Raw genomic sequence first — 17,603 nt, forward strand, 5'->3', positions numbered from 1 at the left:
TATATATATATATATATATATATATATGTATATTTGGAAAGTTTCTTTCAACGGGGAAAAGTCCCAGTGATGAGGCAACACAAGAGCCCATGAAGAAAAAGAAATATGCAGTCAACAGACAATAGCAGGAGACATACTTGAAAATGGATTTATGGCAACAGGTGATTCCCACGCATGAAGAAAGCCCGCTCTGCACAATATGCGGCGAGCGGCTCTAGATTTAACGTTATGGTGAATTAGATATTTTCATGCACCTTGTATTTGTTTCATGTTGCCTTGTTGGCACATTTCAGGAGCACGCTGCTATTATAGTAACATAAAAATGTAGCTTGACATTTATTTGGTACTGTATATCTATCTACAAAATACCCCAGTTTTTGTGTTGCTCATATCATTCATGAAATTCTTCTGTGGTGTCTGTTATATGTTAAAGCATTACCATAGTGACCTTATTAAAGCATTGTTGTTACCCTTGTTATCGTGTTAGTGCCGCTGGTGAAGTACATAAAAAACACAGTGGATTTATCTTTGTGTTTTTATAGCATTTTATTAATCATTTCCTCCGCAAAAAAACTTGGGGAACACTGTCTTGCATTATGAAACATATTTCGACCACATTTAATAGTCTCTGCTTTTGCTGTACTGATTTAGTGTTGGTGTTTTGTTGTGTGTTGTATGTACTAAGAGACTCCCATGCAAATGATACACTTGTGCATCCTCAGTTATAGCTTCTCATTGGAGCCTCCTCTGTCCCCTATCCCTGCGGTGCATTCAGACAACTGAGCTCCTCTTTAATGTGTTCAAGTGAGACTGACTTCCAAGTTGTGGACCAAACGTGAGGACTGAGGAGGGTTGTAAATAAGGCAAATGCAATGATCCCGAAAGCTTACAGATGTCAAACTCAAGGCCCGGGGAACAGATCTGGCCCACTACATCATTTGATGTGGCCCACCAATGCAAATTATGTGCATGGACTTAATGATTCTTACTACAACACCAAAATTGCAAATTGTCTTCACTTTTGAAAACATAGAGCTATTTTAAAAATGAATGTAATAATATTTTACTCCACTCTCATTTCAAAACTAGTTATTCACAATTTCTTTGTGTTTATGTAATATGTGACAATCATACGTTTATTTGGGTTCACAGTCAAAATGGACATAAGGAAATCCTAACTTACAATGTGGCCCGCAACAGAAAGTAGTTTGACGCCCCTGCTATAGCAGTAAGGGTATAGTTCAGGGATGGACAATTTGAATAATGGCGGGGGCCACAATTTTTCATCAGCACTCCTGTAGGGGCTGCATAGGACCGTGCGCTTCCAAACCACATTGTATGACAAAATATGCGCATATGTTGCATATTTTTTTATTCAACCAATGTACAGAATAGGATATTCATATACTTTAATTTTCTAATGCCTATAGAAAAGATCCACTGCTTAGTTATAAAAAAACAAAACAAAAACAACAACAACAACAAAAAAACACTAAGTACTCATGCCACCTTTCACCTTGGTTAGATTAGGTCATCAGGCCAAGGAGAGATGAAAAGGTGTTTCCTTTCCAACATAGTTACGGACAGCACTGTTTCAGACTAATTTGACTCCACTTTTCCGAACTGTTTTCATCGTGCAACAAGGAGTATTACTGACTCGCAGACATAACCTGCAAAATATTTGTTTAATAATAGAAATAGTAATTGTTATTGATGTGAGGGATCACTTATGATGTTTTTATTTATCTTGAATAATAAATTATGGAAATGTATGTATGTATGAAAATTTCATTTCTGTTGTGTGGAACCATACCTCTCTTTTTGGTTTGAACGTTTATTTCTCGGTCTCATTGATTATCCACTTGTGACAAAAAGAAAATGTGTTATTGCTATTTTTTTAAATGACTGTTTTTTTTTTTGGGGGGGGGGCGGGGGGTTAAGTCGAGTGTGAAACCTGAGTGTCTTCGCATAGGTTGTCAACTATGTTGGCGTCCTGTTGCTTTCAAAGTTACTGTCATGAAGAATTTTGTAAAATATCCTTTCCTAAAGGTAGATCAGGAGTAACTTATGCTAAATGGGGCTTTAAAGGTTACATACAGGCAACTTTCCTTAGCATTTGTAGAATTCAAATGATCCTATCCCCAAGAACTTCAAGGTCATCTCACTCCGGTAGGATAGGATAGGAAATTCCATTTCCTAGGCAAAAAAACGAGAATTATCCCCTCTGTCAGGCAAGTCCATCAAAATGATCGCTTGTCCAGTTAGGCACCCATATGTGTTTGTAACACTATTAAGTGTTGAATATATACATGATTTTGGAGGAGACAAATTTACTTCTCCTATTGCATTTTAAACGAACTGTCCAAAAAAAAAAAAGAAAAGAAAAAAATCACCTTGTTTGTGTACTTTTGAGATCGATGTTAAAGGCTGTGTGCAAATTCACAGGCTGTGTCCTCCGAAGGCCGCATTTTTCGGCCGCATAACGCCACTTCCGGCGCGAATCCACCACACGCGGTTTCCAAATTCTAGAAAGACAATTCACAGGTTGGGTCATTCAGCACCTTAAAAGGCTCCTCCTCATGTAGCCTCCTTGGACTGCATGAAAACTGATGAATTTGGACAGGCTTAATGGGAATTTGGACACCACTTGCAGTCGAGTCGCGACGGAAGTGACGTCATGTGTCCAAAAATGCGGCCTTTGGAAGACCCAGCCTGTGAATTTGGACACAACCAAAGCGGCCATGACATGCTCTTCTTCATAATGACAGCTTTGGACTTCAACGCATTGGTAAGCAATGTCTGCCATCCTCTGGTTGGTGCATGTATTATAGCAGCAACAGCAGCCATTTTTATTTTCAAAAATTAATGGAGGGCCACTCTGAGTATAGCGGACGGCATAGTTTGTACCAAGCGGGAAGGATGAGGTGTGGGTTACAACAGGAGGAAGTTAAGGAGTGAGAATTACCAAAACTGAGGAGCAGCAGGTGATATTGGCGAAAAGGACTAAAATAGCAACACTTCTCTTCACCCTTCAAATTCCGAAAGCAAATCATCAATCAGTCATTTATGTATCAAACCTACCAAACTTTCATCAAAGTTTCCATAGTTTCAATATAAAGTACCAGAAGAGAGGTTTCACATTGAATGATGGCATTCCAGATACGACTGTTCCCACATAATCAAAGTGACAGAGATATTTGCTAGAGTTGGCCCTGAACAATGAGGGTCCTTCCTCAGAGGATGCGCTTTAGTCGGGGTGGGGAAGAAATAAGGAGCAGCACATGGCCACAGGCCTCATCAGTCTCTGCCAGGCATGGCCCACTTCTAGTCTGTTTGGACGCGCCCCACAGAGACTGTGCGCGGTCTGGATGATAAATTACACGAGGTGACTTAAACAATTACTGAGCAATTTGTAGCTCAATACATCATATTTTGCGAGTCTCCCAACCTGGAACCACTCAGGGAGCAGCAACGTTTGGAGAAGAAAGTTCAGCGTAAGGTAGGAAAGAATTTACCTGCTGTTAGGACTTGGAAAGGAGTACAGGGACCATTGTTTTTACTTCCAACTGTATTGTTTTGGCATTTTAAAAGGAAAAATTCCTACACATTAAAGACAAAAAAACTCACAAACTCACACACACACACATGTTATTGCTATGATCCACCCAGGGCAATATGGTGATGTTTTGAAATCCATTTCAGAAACGTGGGCTTACTTAATAGTAATTTATGGTATTTTTACAGGACTAATATACGCAGCATTTCGGAATCGTTTTTATTGTCTCAGACAGTATGAGCTACACCACTAGTGCAGTAACAAGCAACTTGGATAAACAAAGACAATGACAAGTAAGTAAGTTCGTTAATGTAAGGGTACGATTTTGTAGTAGTAACACCCAATGACAGCTGTGCAACAATGTGGAGAGTCATTGAGCAGAGATAAAGAGATCAGTGGTGCGGTACTTACAATACTATGACAGTTGTGCATATGAGATAGATAATCGTTGCACCATTTTTAAATGGCCGTGAGCAGTAATGGTAATGCAACTTTGGATGGGCAATTATGCAGAAAAGTCCTTGAGTGCTTTCAAGTGTCTAGTGCTGTAGAATGTTGATCAATTTCAGTTTTTGAAGCCTGTACAATGATCAGGGAGTTAATGGCGAAAGGGAGGAAGCTGTTGGAATGTCTGCTGGTTTTAGTGAGCATGGTTTGATAGCGCCTACCTGAGGGGAATAGGTGGTGGGGGTCCAGAGAATTTTCCATGCCCTCGCCTTGGTTCTTGCGGCATGCAAGTCCTCAGGAATGGGTAGGGTGGCACGATGATTTTTTTTTTCCCCACAGTCCTAAGTGTTCATAGCTCGATTTTGTCCTTTTTTTTGTGGCGGCACCAAACCAGACTGTGATGGAGGAACATAGGACTGATTCGATGACTGCTGTGTAGAACTGTCTCAGTAGATGCTGTTGCAGGCCGTGCTTCCTTGTTGATGATGATACTAGTGTACTAGTGTAGCCTCTACTACCGGAAACAATTTCCTTGTGTGTTCTACATACTTGGCCAATAAAGATGATTCTGATTCTGATTCTGATTCTTAACAGCCTCAGGAAGTACATCCTCTGCTGGGCCTTTTTCAGAATGGATTTGATGTTGGCTTCCCACTTCATGTCCTGAGAGACTGCGATTCCCAGGAACTTGAAGGTCTCGACGGTTGACACAGGGCAGTTGGATAGTGTGAGGGGCAGCTGTGGCGAAGGATGGTTCCTGAAGGTCACATTCATCTCTACAGTCTTGAGTGTGTTCAGCTTCAGGTTATGTAGGCTGGGGTATGAATGAAGGAGTTGGTGGTGAGGGTGGGCAGATGTACAGAGTGGAGGTCTCCTTTTCAAATCTGCAGAAAAAACGTTTAGATCGTCAGTTTTTGTTTTTACACTTTTCCTTCTTAGAGCAAATACAAGAAAATTAAGCATCAAGACATTTGAAATGAGTAATGAGAGTGCGGCAATCACATCTTGATAGTGACGCGCGATCCGGCAAGCATCTGCTCAGTCTGCATCACACTGACCACAACAGATTGTTTTTGCCAATTTGTAGACATTCAAGCACTCGGAAAGAGAAGTCAGGATTGAAAATCAATTGAGACTCATTTCATCCCAGATTGTTTTGTGGCCAGGGTGCGAATCTACAGTGGTTGACTGCTTCATCCCACATTCCAAAAACAATGCATGGTAGGTCCCCGTAGAGTCATGATTTTGCACAGATGGGTAAATGGGATACACTCCAGCTCACCTGCAACCCAAATGAATACGAGAAGTCCCAAAAATGGATGAATGGGTGTTTTGTGACTGGTGGTTTTAGCCCTTTTCTGTATAGCTGTTTGATAGTTCTTATTGTTTTACATTGTCATCGTTTGTCATAGGGCAGCAATGTGGGTGACTGGTTAGCATGTTCGCCTCACAAAACAGAGGTGCAGGGTTTGATTCCAGGCCCCAACTTCACCGGGTACTCCAGCTTCCTTCCACATTCCAAAAAAAACGTGCTCGGCAGGTTAATGGAACACTCTAAATTGTCCCGAGGTGTGATTGTGAGTGCAAATGGTTGTTTGTCTATGTGTGCCCTGCCATTGGCTGGGAACCAGTTCAGGGTGTAACCCGCCCACTGCCCGAAAACATCCTGGATAGGCTCCAGCACGCTCACGACCATCATGAGGATAAGTGGATTAGAAAATGGATGGAGGAATCGTTTGTCATCACCTTTAACATTAAGTTCATCTGGTCTTCCCAGAAAATATTTGGATTTATTTGCTCTTCTACACATCAAAACATCAAATAGAGAGTATAGTTATTTCCGGGTCTCTTTACAGCAGGAACTTTGAAAATATTTTCGTGAACATTTGCACACCATTGTTTTCCTTTGTAGTGGCCGGCTCAGAAGCTCACACTTGCTTTGTTCATCTATGCAGGCAAAGAGGCAGACAAATGTACACAGAGACACAAAGTGATGCAGACACACAAACGTAAGAACCATGTGCCCATTACGCATGGCCAGTGACTGTACCTTTTCTGCCTGAAGGTGTTACTGTCTTATATGCTTTGCACTTTGCTTTGTGTTTATGCTGCCGAGTTTTCATGTCCACGAGTGGCTTCGTTTAAAAGCAGCCTGTGTTTACAAGCAGCTGGGTCTGATGTCATCCCTGGCCCGGAGGAAAGCATCCCCTTGTAGCAAAATCCCATTTTCACGGCATTAGTCATATTCTTTAATTACTCGAGTGCCCTCGGTGCTAAATGAGCAATTACATCAAAACATTGTTGCATTTAGCTGGAGTGCTGGGACAATCTGTCAATAGGAGCCCTCCAAATTCACCATGTTTTTGTCCTCCTTTTGTTGACTAAAACAGACCACTCAAAACCATGCGCCTTTTACAAATCAGATGACATGGGAGACATCGAGCAAAGTCCTTCATCGAAAGGTAGACCTTTGTGGGAGGTTGACGGGTGAGGATGTGCGCATGGCTCAGTGACTTCACAATTCCCCTCCACCCCCTTGTTGCTGATTGCCAGTATTGTCTGCAAAGCATCCCGCGGGAATTGCACTACTCGTGGGTTCCGCACACAGACCTATTACCCTTCGCGGCAGAAAAGAGATTTAAAAAAAAAAAAAAAAAAAAAGAATGAAATAATAGCAACTGAGCTGCTACCTTGGGGCTGAGTAAGACACAGCCAGGAGGGAGACTGGTTTCACTCTGATTGGATATGATTACGTAATAGTTGCGCCCTTGTTGTGCGCCGGTCACCCGTCACAAGTCATCTCTGTGTGTGCTCGTTCTATTGTGTGATGCTGAACTACGTGTTCGAGCATGTGTATTTTTTAGCTTATCTTCACTCTGACTGTCTTTTTTTTCCTCCCATTTCTTATGGTGTTCCTAAGCTTTTGCAAACAAGGCCACCACATTATATTTATCATTCTATTTATTACAGAGAATACAATAACCGTATGAAAAATTCAGGCTTTTTACATTTTGATTTGTGTGACCCTGCAAGAAGCAAAAATGTAAGAATATGGGTGTTCCAACATTTTTTAAAATCCTTTGAAATATCAAAGTAACTACATGCCATTTGCTTCTGAAGTTCGAAAGGCTTCTTGTTGCAAATTGAAAGCAAAAAAAAAATAAATCCAAATTTTAACTTATTCACCAAATACTTTGCTTCATAAAAGGCTTTCATTTTGCACCAAGTAGGGCAGTGGGAAGGCAGTGGGTCACTCATGACTAATCAGTTAAGCGAGCCCCGAATAACAATTAGTCATACCTCGTTTTTTTGACCAAACTAAGCAAACCCGAATACGCCGCTCGACTCCTGTCGGCTTCCTTACACGCTTCCTCGTGTAATGTTCATTGTGAGCGGACATGTTTGTGGTGATTTACGCAAATCTGACTGTTTTTTTGTTATTTCTGCATAGTGTATTAGCCCCTAATCGTGGGCTACTAAAATAGTTTCGGATTTCGAACAAATCCGTTTTCGAACAGCCTTCTGGAACAGATTATGGTCGAAAACCGAGGTATGACTGTATTCCATAGAATTTCACAATACATCTTCATTTTCTACTAAATATTTAACATGTAATCAAAATAGGACAGCACATAACATAAAACACAGACAATTGTACAATTGTAACAACTATTCTTTGTTGTTTATAGCATCTATAGATGAAAGAGGAGAGAATCAATCCCTTTTAACGAGTGGATCAGAGACGTCATGATCACAGTGTGCATGACGTCACACGTCTGCTACAAGCTAAGTTTGAAAAGTAAACAAGAAGCTGTTGCGTCTATTGACAAATACAGATTGATTCAATTAGATCCGCTTCAATTCCAAGCGCTCACTCTCAGTTCCAAGTATCCATCCATGCTCCGCACCGAGTCTTATCATCCTTAGTTCTACCAGCCGTCCATCCAGCCATACCAACGCAGACTGTCCAACCGCACCGACATCTCTGAATAAAATGGGGCTGTGAAAAAAACTGCCTATTACAAGCGCAAAAGAACACAAGCTCACCGTGGTTGTTAGGCTGGTATGCACATGCAGGCGAAAATGCACAACCATCAAGCACAGATCTCCTTGGACGAATGTAGCAGCCAAAACGCTGAGAGCAGTCAACAATGGGTCTATGTGAAGGACAACAAACACCATTTAACAAAAACTTTCAATTCACCTGTTATATTGTCAGATTTTTATCATTTATATCACCCTTGCTTCAGATCCCTGGGACAACTGGCAAAACAATTGTTAGGTGGCTGGTTGTGAGGAGGACCCAGATGCAGAAAAGAAACAGCAGATATAATGATGAGTTACACATTTGTGGTAAATGGAGCAGGTTCCTTGGCTATAGGGAATGGGTCCAGATTAAGGCCAGAAGAGACATGGGGCACAAGGTTGAGGTCAGGATGGCGGCAACCAGGTGCGAGGCAGATGTGCAGCAAACAAAGACAGGTAGCAGGCCAGAGCTTGTAAAGACAAGTCGGCAGGATTAATATCACCATCTCCAAAGTTACAAAGAATTTCAGGACATGACAAACTTGAGATGGATTGTACAAATTCTGGCAGAACAGTGGCATCCAAATCCAGTTTAAAAAGGGTAGCAGTTGATTAACTGAGGAGCTGCAGCTGCGAATTACCCTCACCAACCTGCAGACACGCACACACACACACACACACACACACACACACACACACACACACACACACACACACACACACACACACACACACACGTTTCAGCGTGATGTATTGATTTTGCTGTGGGGCTGTACACCGCACACTGTATTTCAAAATTGTTTCACCTGTCATTTTTTTTCTTATCATGCATATGGGGTCTCACAAAGTTTGGAAGTCTGCTGAAAAATGTCAATTCTTGCCATTAAAACTGGGCTTCACAGTCACACCTATGTCTAATTTTAGTGTTCACTTTGCCCAACATGCATGTTTTTGGAATGTGGGAGGGAGTTGGCGTACCCAGAGAGAACCTATGCAAACACGGGAGGATGAGAGAGGAAAGCTCACACAGGAGAGCCCAAACCTCAGGTGTCAAACTCCAATCCTCGAGGGCCGCAATGCTGCATGTTTTGGTACATGGTCATGATCAGGCTCCTGCAGAGCTCGCTGAAGAGCTGATCATTTCAATCAGGTATGTCGGAGGAGGGAAACATCTAAAACATGCAGGGTAGCGGCCCTCGAGGAGCGGAGTTTGAACCCAGAACCTCTTGAAAGCTGCAATTTTTACTGTCTGTGTGCTTGCAAAGTCCTTGGTATAGCCGTTTATTGGATCACCTCATTCTATGAAGGCATATATAACATTATGACTGCAAACACTGTCAGAGAACATTCAGCAGGACAAACGCCACACTGTTTCATTACATTCCTTTTGCATTAGCTACCTTTTAGATTCACAAACGGTGCGTGTTTCCTAAAAAGTCCCTTTGGGATGTTACTTTATAAGGATCAAAACGTCACATTATTCGAACGATTAGACTGTTTAGAATGTGGTTTAATTTCATGTCCAAATGTTTATTTCTTCAAATAAACGCATAAATGGTAGCAATCATTTGGATTGTAATGGTGGTCTTCACGCTTATTTCAGGACTCGTCAGACTTCCATCTTCTAATTGTGAAGATATATGGCACATTAGCAGTTAAATGCTCCCTTGTGTGCATAAATAACCGGCATTGCACTGTAGTTATTGGGAGATACCATTAAACGAGTTTATTAGTGCACTTTATTGGAATCAGTGCGTTGTCGCGTCCATTGTCCTAAAAGCAAGCCTGCAAGCAAAACCTCCTCTTCAAAATGTAGCAATTTCATTTGTACTTGATCAATAAAGGGCTGGGCATTTTAATCTTAATTCCAGTGATTAACTATGGGTCAAAAACGATCAGATATGTAGCTGTTACTTAAAAATATATATTTATTGTTTTTATTGGGATGTGACAATCTCTGGATGTTACAAACTCCTGTTTCTGTCCAGTGTCATATTGAACAGAATATTGTTGTCTCCATAGATAGAAGATCATCTTCCCATAGCCAAACTAGTTTAGAGTGAATCATTGGCATGGCATGTGTGTCTGTGGATTTCCGCTATATAATCCAATCCGTTTCACCGCCATTACTTCAAGAAATGATCAACTGAATGTTGCTGATTAATTGATACCCCTCACAAATCTACACTAAAGACTAAACATTTTCTGAATAATAAGTTTGCAGCTGAGGTAAAGCTTTAGATTAGGGGTCGCCAGTTTCGGTCCTCGGGGGCTCCTGTCTACAGTGTTTTCGATGTCTCCCTCCTCCAACACACCTGATTTAAATGACCATCTTATCAGCAAGCCCTGCAGAAGCATGATAACAATCCAATGCTTTTGCACGCTCTTATTTTGATGTTCCCGCAGCATGCGGTGATGTGGCGGCTCCCTTGACTCATCTTGCTGACTGTAGCTGGGAACAGTTCATATATTGCCACCAACATCGAAATAATGTCATCTTGATTTCTAATGTGACATTCAATAGTTAGTTAAGGATGGTAAAATCAAATCAAAATAATTACGCTGACTTTGACATACGTCACCTGTTGAGTGCATTAGCTTCTAGTGGCAGCTAGCCATGAAGCGAGTGCCCCATATAGGCTAACGAAAGACATCAGACTACTTTTCAAAGGCAGTCTAACAGCGCAAATGACTCATAGTTTTGCTGACAACCTAGTACATTTCCTACTGATTATTTTTTTATGACAAACCAGGCTTATTCAAATGTGCTGTTTCTGTTGATGACGACCTTTTTCATTTTCACACTGAGAGGTGAAATGCATTTAACATGATCCTGTGTTAGCTCAACAATATATAAATTAGCCGACCATGTTCTCTGCAGAAAGCACATCAATAATTGGTCAAGTCCCGGAAATTCTGACTTTTCTCTGTACGCACTTCATGTTTGCATTCATAAGGTGGATATTAACCATTTATTTTCATGCATGTATTTGCTGCATGGCTTCTGTTTGTCCCAGTTTCTTAATTTTAGCTGACATTTGCTCGTATAGTTAGATACTTCTTGCCATTGTGGCTGACATACGACTAATGTATTACAGGCTTGTGGTTTCATCAGACCAAACTGGTCACCACAGAGTCCAAACCAAACTATTCATAGTCTCCTTTGCCATGATGACGTTATTTGTCTTGCGGGATCTCCTATTTTCTTTTCCCACCGTTATTCATACCACTGGATGCACGACAGAGAAGATATAAAATATTTCAAGCTGCCATGAAGTAGGAAAGAAGTTATGATGCACCACATGTCAGCCTTCCGTCTTGCTATCTTTCCCTCTATGATCACCCGCTCAGATACATATGGTAGCCATCTGGCCTGGCACAACAGAACTAAGCCCAGTACTCCATGTATCCATGTCCCGTTACACCATGATTAACTCTTTCGAGCCAGTATTTGCAATTCACCTTTTCCATTGTCTGTTCTTTTTTTTTTTTTTTTTTTTTTTTGCTTGTTGAAATGCATCAAATAACATCGTTGAACTTCATTTTTCATATTGTGATTTGCCAAATCAAGGACTGACTCCACTTTCTCGATATGTCGAGGCACATCCATTGTTAGTCGGGAGCAGCACTACATTTGAAGATGTGTACGTCTCAGTGGGTCCCTCCAAAATAGATTTTAAGAGCAGGGTAGGAGCCACATCGAGGTTGGCATTCCTGCTCTACTGCTCTAGTCAACCCTGCAGCGTGCATCCAAATGCACAAACTTGATGCCATGACCCAGGCATGGCGATCAGTGGCCAGAAATACACTATTGATGTAAGTCTTAAAGTGTTACAAATCGTACGGCTCATCACTTAAAAAGCAGCACAGATTTTTACATTCATAGAAAAGGGTGACTTGAACTGTTAGCTGTATTTATGCAAGTGTTGGACTGTGGTTGCCTCTGTTGTCACAGAAACTAAGGAAGTTTCTATGAGTGATGTGATAATGGGAGCTTCTGCACATTATTTATTCTTCAGTAACGATGTCTAGCTCGGAGCGACTCTCAGCCTCCTCCTGTCTCCCCTCCCATTCTCTTCAGTGGCAGTGTAACAGCACCTTTGAACACTGTACTGTGAAGCTTTTGCTCTCTCAATATAAAATGACGTGGACTGTATTTCTTCAAAATGACAACGCCCCCCCCCCCCCCTCAGTAGCACTGATGAAAAATTGTGGCCCCAGCCTCCAGCATTTGAGTTGCCGATCTGTGCTGTACATGGACATTGATGACTTAGGAATTTTTTATTCTGAAGTTAACCCTTGGAAGCAATCTTTGTGGCTGCTATCCTTGACTGATTTTTCGACACTGACTTGCAATCACAGAGTCTATGGCTGCAATATATTTGGAACGTAAAAGCGCGCTGAGGCAGTCGAATCTGACGCATACATGATGATTCACAGTATGCATGCACACCTGCACACTCCTAATGTGCAAGCCTGGTTATAGCACAGCCACATAGATGTTAAGCATTGCTCATGTTAGCATGGCTCTGAAGCGAGTGGACTAAAGGCTAAGCTATACGGTTGTTTTAAATACAAAATGTGTAATTCACGTTGATTTATGTTTGATTTGACAGTAAACTTAGACAGAGAGTGGCAAACTGCTTGAAGCCACTTTTTGGGGAAAAAATATTTACTCATTCCATCTGTCATTCAGCATTCATATCAAGTTTGTGCTCACAGATTGAAAAAAAATCGACTTAACGGCTGCTCGTATCTCAAAAAAGTCGCTTCACTTGATAGACACAATTTTTTGCTCTACCTCTCGAGTCCACATGAAGAAAGGCAGGTGTCTAATATCAGCCCACACATCATTATGCAGCTCAAAGTTTGATACAACATTAGCCTGATCATGGCTCCCCACTAATATCTTGTGCAACTTCCCATGAGACAGAGGGAGCTCTGTTGAACAGACGGTGACAACCAGGACGTAAGATACTGACAACACATCTCATGGTGCAAATGCACACAGACGTTGGCTGACCGGCATGTAAGCGCTCCTTCAGTGAGTCCCTGAGGGCACACAGTGCTGCGCATTAGGAGAGCCACTGAGTCACCTTGCCTCAGTCCACCCGAAGAGCGTTCAGCAATTCACTGTCAGTTCTGCCCTCATCGTTATGCCCCCCAACTAAAGCGAAGGAGCTGAACAACTAAATGCTCCTATTTTCGCATTTATTTTTGTAGATTTATTCATGAATGACATGAACAATCGCTTTGTTATCTTTAAGTGTGTCAAACATGACAGTGCAACAGTGATCCAACTAGAGCTGCAATTAATGATTATTTTAATATTCTATTAACGTGACAATTATTTTTTTATTTGTGATGAAGTGGATAAAACATTTTTTATATTTCTGTCCCTTTATTAAAAAATAGGATATTGTTGACAATGAAGAAACTGCACTAGGAGTCGGAGTCAGATCAATTAAACAACAACTAATCGATCAAATTAATCAAAAACTATTTTAGTAATTTACCGTCGTAATCATTTAGCGTCATACTTCTTTTAAAATTGTCCAAATCATCAGATTTCATCCTGTCAACAGCAATAAATCTGATTTGGATAGTCCTTCATCAAAGCTGACTGATTCTCTCGTGTAAAAAGAAAAAAAAAAAACAATCCCAAATAAACAACAATAGTTGGTTCGGAAACAAAAATGTCAAGGTCAGTATTTTCTAACAGCCTTGAATGCAATATATATATATATATATAAAATAAGCGCTTTGTTACAGCTGCTGCTGTTGTGAAAGCGCTATATAAATCAGGATGTATTGTATTGTATATATATATATATACACACACAGAATATTTGATTAAATGGTGGAATAATCACGAGAATAATCATAATCTAACAATGTTTGATAGTGACAGCCCTAAAATGCACAGTGATGGATTGCTCAGGGATGAGTCACGTGTTTGGTCAAAACCATCAAAATCATCAAAAATATTGATCATTGTATTCCAAAGTAAAAACAGATGAATGCAAATGTCTTTCTTTGATTGATCACGAGACTCAACTAGATAATCTGTCCTCTTTCACAGAGAACTACAGAAACCAGATCATATTTACTGAGGCTGAATGTCCAAGGATTTGGACAATTTTAGGTAAACAAAGTCGATACATGATTAATCAATTATCAAAATAGTTGTCCGATAATTTGATTATCGATTCATTGCCTATTGATTATTTGTTGCACCTCGAGATCTAACAACCAATAATGGCAATAAAGTTGATAAATGATGAATTTGCCGACTATCTTTTTGCACTGTACAGCAACAATGCAGAGCTGGTCTGCTTTTTGTCTACGAAGCATTCCAAGCACTCACCTATATGGATGCTTGACCAAATATTTACGAGTTGTGTTACGGCCTTTATAGTAGCTTGTGTTATTTCATCTATAATGATGAAATACAGAACTTTGACGTTTTAACATGGACTTCATTTCATTCGCAAGCACATCCTAATGAGATGAAATACAAGAGCTGTATCAGAAATTCTTCCTGAAAGGAGACATGACAACAGCTCTCAGCATTAACAAAGCAATTTGTGCCATACCTCTACTTACCTTGCGTGATGCCACCACTGCTTAATTTAATCATAATCCCCGCCTCTTATCTTTGCGTTGCAAACCATACATGTTGCCATTATCCTTTTGTTACCCTGTTGTGCAAAACAGCTCGCTCTCTGGGGCATCTATTTTTGTTACTTGGCTATTTAATTTTTCACTTGATGGGTGGCCGGGCATTTCAGAGACCCTATTATTTGGTGACAGGCCATTAAAACGTCAATGTTTTATGCGACATCTTTAACAGATAATAATCTGTTTTAATAAACATTGTCAGCGAGGTATCTTTTTCACCACTAGGATGGCAGTCAAATAAAATCTCTTCTATGATCCTGGTCGATCTGTGATTTGTTTATTCTTAAAGCAAATGTTTTACTTGAGGGAAGCACTGTGAGTCAGTTGTTAGCATGTCTGCCTCAGTTGTGAGGTATGCGTTCCCTTTTGGGAGTTTGAATGTTCGCCCTCTACTTGTGTGTTTTTTTTATTTTTTTATGGGTACAATGGGTTTCTCACACACTCCAAAAGCATGCATAATAGTTTTTTTTTAAGACTCAAAATTGTACATATTGCAGGTGTGAATGGTTGTTTATCAGTGTGTACCCGAACAATAATTAGCGACAAGTCCAGGGATGATACTTCCTCTTGCCAAAGTTAGCTGGGATAGTCTCCAGCTCACCTGCAACCTTAATTATGACAAGCGCTGCATGAAATGAATGGATGTTACCATTGAAATTAATCGGATTTGGAATACCTGTTCTGTCAGAGCTGCACGGTGGACGACTGCTTAGCATGTCCACGTCACAGTGCAGAGGTGCAGGGTTCGATTCCGGCTACGGCCTTCCTGTGTGGAGTTTGCATGTTCTCCCCGTGCTAGCATTGGTTTTCTCCGGGTACTCCGGTCTCCTCCCACATTCCTAAAATATGTATGGCAGGTTGATATAACACTCTAAATTGTGCCTAGGTGTGATTGTAAGCGCGAATAGTTGTTCGTCCATGTGTGCCCTGCGATTGACTGGCAACCAGTTCAGGGTGTACCCCGGCTACTGCCCGAAGACAGCTGGGATAGGATCCAGCACCCCCCCGCGACCCTCGTGAGGATAAGCGGATTGGGAAATGGATGGATGGATGGAATACTGTCACTGCTGTAAAACCTTGTTTAACTGTACGGGCAATGCCATTCCTTACAGTCATTAAGTTCAATTCTCCTCATAAATTAATTTTTTAACCTTCTCAATAAGCTTGAAATGAAAACATAACAAATGTGTTCTACTCGACCTGTTGATAACGTGACAAGAATGTGCCAGCGAGCTGGGAGCTCACAAGCCAATCTAGCTGGCAACTCGCAAGACAAGCTTACAACACAAACTCCATCCTCACCACTGCGACTTGTCAAATTGCACTAACTGATGAAGAACATCGAAATCTGAATGTATTATTTCCAAAAAACTGGTCAACATTGTTGTCTAGAATTATACATCTAAAAAGCAAAATGCATGTAGAGTTAAAACCCACGAGAGGCTGTTATGGTTATATTTTTGTCACATTGTATGTGACATTTATGGCATACTTAACAAAGATTTTGTTGGATTTAATAATTGTATAAGCTTCATGGAATTTAGTTTCCACTATAATTACATTTGTTATTTTAAACATTACAAAATGAACACCAGGCCAAATAGTAACATACTAATTACATTCCTGTCAACCTTGTCTTGATCATTAACGGAGAATGGTGAGCATACGGTTGTCGGGAGTAGGGCAATTGCTCACAGCACCACTGTTCGCCACAGGCCATGTAGTCTCTGTGCTATATAAATATTTCAGAAGAATGTGGCAGTGAGGAAAGTTCAAGGTGCCCCCCCCCCCATTGTTTAAAATGGATGGATTTACTTGATCTTTACATATAAAAACAAACAAAACAGCAAAGGGTGTTTTGCGGTTCCTGAAGAATTTTCTTTCATGCTTTTCTCGGTCGTTGATCTTTCAGACTTGGCTGGGATATTTGGATCCAATATGTAGTTGTTCAAAGACACTTGACACTTGAAGCAGGTGGTAGTGTCTCTTGTTCTTTGTTGCGCATCGTCAGTGGGTGTCATCTCTCTGGTCGAATGCTCGCTTAGCAGCTGCTTTGCGCTTTAGATATGCTAAATACCTGGTTATTATCAGTGAGCAGAATGCGCAGTGCACCTTGGGGCATTTGTGCCAAATTGGCATCTTGAGAGCAGATAGTCTTAAATGGCTGTGGGTCGTCAATCTGCCCTACCAGCAGTTTATTGGAATCTTTTTTTCCTACTGTTGACCCTGCAGGGGAACATTAAAAAAAAAGGAGAAAAAAAACATGAACGAGGGGGTGCGTTTGGTCAACGAACTAGAAATATGGATATTTTTTGTTCTGAATGATTTATTATTTTTAGCCAAATGTGATTTCAAGCAAATTCAGGTGAATTGGTTTCTTTCATGTCAATCAATTGGGACTGAGGTTCATGAGTCCGATGGCTGTAATTTGATCAGCTGCAGCACATGCTGAAGCCTTTTTATCTGATTCCAATTCTCAGCCTTTTTTTGCCACCTGTCGCAGCTTTTTTGGAACGTGTTGCAGTCATAAAATTCTAACACCCTAAATTTTATCAGTTTGAACATTAAACGTCTTGTATTTGGAGTACAGTATGTTCAATTAAATATAGGTTGCAAATCATTGTATTCTGTTTTATTTATGTTTAACACAAAGTCCCAACTTCTTTGGAATTAGGTTTCTATATCAAATGGAGTAGCTGCGGAAACTTCGTGTGGACTGAAACACTCAGCCAGAGGACAAAATATGTGTAAATTATAATATCATAATGGGAATAATGTCATAATGGAGGAAAACATAATCAAATAACTATCTCTATACTATCATGTAACTTTTTTTACTATTATTTGACATCTTATTTGCAGTCTTATTTTATCATGACTGTTATGTATGACA

The 17,603-nt window shown here is 40.6% G+C and overlaps 1 protein-coding gene across 2 annotated transcripts in view; it reads left to right on the forward strand.

Annotated features, from left to right (window-relative positions):
• Window positions 1–17,603, forward strand: part of btbd11b (BTB (POZ) domain containing 11b) — a 90,683-nt gene that overhangs the window by 50,615 nt on the left and 22,465 nt on the right. The window lies entirely within an intron of this gene.

The sequence above is a fragment of the Hippocampus comes genome, unplaced genomic scaffold (genome assembly GCF_001891065.2).
Source record: "Hippocampus comes isolate QL1 unplaced genomic scaffold, H_comes_QL1_v1.1 scaffold104, whole genome shotgun sequence".
NCBI classification, from domain to species: Eukaryota; Metazoa; Chordata; class Actinopteri; order Syngnathiformes; family Syngnathidae; genus Hippocampus; species Hippocampus comes.